Here is a 4,511-nt window from a genome sequence, read left to right on the forward strand (position 1 = left end):
GAAGACGGGCAATTGTTTGTGAGCAGAAGCTTGAAGGAGGTAGAGGAACAAATTGTGGTGATATGTTGGGGGCTGGAGGGGAACATTCCAGCCAGAAGGATGATAAGCCAGCGCAAAGGTTCAGAGGTTAGAGCTGGACTTGAAGAGTCAAGGAACTCTAAGAATGAAACTTTGTAGAGACTCCGTACAACACTGAAAGGCCATTTTGTTTTTTGTTTTTCTAGACCAAGAAGGAGATAGGGGGGAGGGAGTCTGATCCAGTGTATTTTTTCTTGTCAGTTGTAGGGCTTGAATGCAGGGCCTGGGAGCTGTCCCTGAGCTTCTTTGTGCTCAAGGCTAGCCACAGCACCATTTCTGGTTTTTGAGTGGTTAATTGGACATAAGGGTCTCACAGAGACTCTTCTGCCCCATCTGGCTTCAAACAACGATCCTCAAATCTCAGCCTCCTGAGTAGCTAGGATTACAGGTGTGAGCCACCGGCGCCCAGCTCCAATGTATATTTTAAAGCATAGTTTTGTCTGCTGTGCTCATAAAATACTGCACGGGAAGAGCAGTTAGGAGGGTGCTGCAATAGCACAAGTAAATAGCAATGGTGCCTGGACCATCTTGGCAAAGTCAAGATGGCAAAAAGAAGTTGGAGTCTGGATTTGTGCAGGTGTCTGTGTCTGTGTGTCTGTACTGGGGCATGAACTCAGGGCCTGGTTGATACCCCTTATTTTTTTGCTCCAGGTTGGCACTCTTCTACTTGAGCCACTGCTTTGCTTCTGGCTTTTTGCTGGTTGGAGATAAAGAGTCTCACAGGCTTTCATGTCCAGGCTGGCTCTGGACCAAGATCCTCAGATCTCAGCCTCCTGAGTAGTTAGGATTACAGGCGTGATCCACCAGCACCCAGCTTCTGGATGTTCTTTGAAGGAAATGCTAACAGGGTTTCCTGATGGGGTTTGGTGCAGGAAATGAGAAAGAAAAGGTTGACTCAGCATGACTTCCAGTATTTGAATCTGAACCCATACCAGGTGTCTGAAATAAATAACACTGTAGTGGGTCTAAGGAGACTCACACTACTCTAAAGAATACGTGCTGGAGAGACTGCTGTGTTTGAGGTGGAGACTAAGATGCACGGGATCAGTCCGTCATTAAGATGTCTGAGTATGGTCTTCAAATGGAGGACAGATCTAGCATTCAAGGTCAACTCCAACCTAACTTCAGATGGCCCCCGTAGTTGTGAGGTTAGATCTACCCTCAGACTGCCTGGGGCTCAGTTACCTCATCCAAGGACTTCTGTGGGGATAAAATAGGATCACGCTCATTAAAAACTTAGCATGAGGTCTGAAACCTTAGAAAGTGCTTCTTTGTGGTAATTAATGCGATTATACACTTGGAATGTGTGGTGGTGTAATTCTGACAGTTGCCAGCAGAGGGCACTACCTGAAGTAGATGGTGGAGCTGCCCAGGAAGATTAGCTTACCTGTCTGGGACCCTCTACCTGTACCAGGTAACAGAGTTCGCGGAGAGATTAATTTTCCTATCTCTCCTTTTTCTATCTTCCTCTGTTTTCCAAGTGTAAAACTTCCCTTGGATTCTCTCCTTCACTGCAGGGAACTCTGGATCTTCTCCCCCGCCACCCCCTCCCACCCCCTTTGGAAGTGTTCCTTGCTCAAAACAGCCTTGGCATTTGAGGGGAATAATAAAACTGTCTCCAGCCTCCATCGGTTCCTGCAGGGATCCTAGAGGCTAGATGGCTCTCCCTGTGCCCTGGGCATGAGGGGGAGATGAGCTGAGCAAAGATAAGGTTTGTCCAATTTGTTCTGGTCCCTGGAAATCCTGCGTCTGATCTTGTCTCCTATGGCTTCATCACACTGCCAAAATTACCTCGATAATATATTTTTTTAATTTAAGAATTCATTTTCACTTCAAGAAAGAGGAACAACTGCATCCAGATAAGAAACTCCATCTGTCTTCAAGAGAAAGGGTCGGGGATTTGGATGTCATGAATCCTGTAACATCTTAAATTAAGGTGCCACTTCTGAATGCTTTCTTCATATTTATGAAACGATTATTCCACCGAGCTGCATTTAATATGGTTAAAATAATGATTGTGCATGTTTAATACATCAATTTAAGTTATTATCTCCCATGCTATAAAAATGTGGGATAATTTCATAAATAATTATAAAGCATTTGCAAATGGTGCCTTAACGCAACACATTCTCCCTAATCCTTTATCTTTCACAAACACAGAAATAACAATTAGATTCCTGGAATGAAAAAGGGAGGTTATGTTCTAGAATGCATCCCCTCCTTACTGAATGCAAATCAGGAGACAAGAGGGAAAGAAAGAAAAGTCCTGGATAAAAACACAGCTCCTGTCCCCCTTGCTGGTGGATGGAAGATCCCACCATGGATTAATCCTCTCAGTAAATGGGTCCTTGCCCACAGGTACCGGGCACGTCAGAGGATTCTCTACACCTTTTCTAAGAAAGGATGATTCCATTTCCTGCTGATTCCTTTGGCCAAGTGGGAAAGCTCCAGCCCAGAGACCACCGGGCATCAATAAGAAGCACTTCTCCCAACACGCCCCCATTCCTGGGCACACACGTATAGGCAGCGCAGTGGACAGGAAAGCCTAGATTCCTGGCTGTCAGGACAGGCCACTGACTTCCCACTGGATGCAGGGAGTTACAAGTCACTAGGAACTATATAACATTGGGGGTAACCAAAAAAAACCCCACCTTTCATTTTCATCTTGAAGTCTATTTACCAATAGTACAGAGTTAGGAAGACAGGAGACTCAGCAAGGAGCTTGTACTCCAGGTGGAAAGTCTGAACAATACCACTCAGTAACATACGGTACAGCAAAGAACCACGGTGAAGCTAGCTGAACTGTGAAGTTAACCCAAGGAGGACTTTTTGGAACAGGGGAGATGGAACCAGGCCAGATCAACAGAATAGAATAAATCAAAGAAAAGTCGGCAATACTGAAAGAGACAGTGCACACTTCATTTCACACACATGCCCACTTATACGAACACCTGTGCACACACAAATATCTCCTGTAAATACAAAGGCCTAAATGATTCAAGGAAAAGGCACTCCTAACCAGCCCAGGGGCCATCTTGCCACCAATGCCAACCTACTCTGCAAAAACAGAGCTCTCCAAATCAAACAGTGATGGTGAAAGTGGTGTGGAGAGAAAAACCAAGAGTCCCAAGGACTAAGCCTTCTGTCCCAGGCTATTGCTGCTTCTAACACAGAAGAACTGAACAAAGCCCAGTATGTTGGCTCTAGTGAGAAGGTTGGTCAAAAACAGACCACCATTAGCCAGATGTTGGTCGCTCATGCCTGGAATTCTAGCTACTCCAGAAACTGAAACCTGATGATCTAGGCTCAGACCATCTGAGAGATTCTTATCTCCAATTAACCAGCAAAAAGCTAGAAGTAAAGGTGTATCTCAAGTGGTAGAATACCAGCCTTGAGTGGGGAAAAAAAAAAAAGGCCAAGGGAGTATGGGAGGCCCTGAGTTCAAGTCCCCTGTCCCCTGTCCCAACACAAAAAGAATGAGGAGGGGATAGAAGAGGAGGAGGAGGAGGAGGAGGAGGAGGAGGAGGAGGAGGAGGAGGAGGAGGAGGAGGAGGAGGAGGAGGAGGAGGAAGAGGAGGAGGAGGAGGAAGAGGAGGAGGAGGAGGAAGAGGAGGAAGAGGAGAAAGAGAAGGAGGAAGGAGGAGGAGGAGGAGGAGGAGAAAGGAGAAGGAAAAAAGAAGAAGGAAGGAGGAGGAGGAGGAGGAGGAGGAGGAGGAGGAGGAGGAGGAGGAGGAGGAGGAGGAGGAGGAGGAGGAGGAGGAGGAGGAGGAAGAAAGAGAGAGAGAGAGAGATCCAATCAGTGCATCAGCAAGTCAACCTCTGCCAGGATGCAGCTTTGAGGATGAAGCTGCTGGTCATTCCTGAGTGGCCTGGAAACCAGACCCCCACTGCAGCTCAGAACTGTGGTCTTGCTGAAACCAAAAGACATCTCCTCTACTCTCATCACTCCCAAGGGCAGGCAGGCAGGGTCATGGAACAAGATGGATGGACTGAATCTTTACTGAAGGAACCAAGTTCCTGGCCATTATCAGAGAACAGGGCCAGCTGTCCCTGTTTCCTCCCACACCCGAACAACATCTACCACACCCAGCTTCTCCTTCAGGCCCTCAGCAGGTGTTCGAGGCTCAGGTCCAGGCTCAGCTCTGGGAGGAGGTGTGGGTATCTGGCAATAGGCAAAGAGTTAATGCTCGGTGGCCCTTTCATCCAGTCTAGTCCTGGACATCCCACCATTCTCTACTTCCTTTCTGTATGTCTCCTCTGTCTACAGTCAGAGCAACATCAAACGGCCCAATAAACCAACCCATCACAATAGGGTACCGATGTCATGCAAGCAATTATAAATAAACACCATCCTTTAACACAGCTTGGCTCCCATCCCCTATACATGGGGGCTGGGCTTCATGATTTGTTTCTTTTTTTTACTAATAAAAAAT

This window comes from Perognathus longimembris, chromosome 11 (genome assembly GCF_023159225.1).
Source record: "Perognathus longimembris pacificus isolate PPM17 chromosome 11, ASM2315922v1, whole genome shotgun sequence".
NCBI lineage: Eukaryota > Metazoa > Chordata > Mammalia > Rodentia > Heteromyidae > Perognathus > Perognathus longimembris.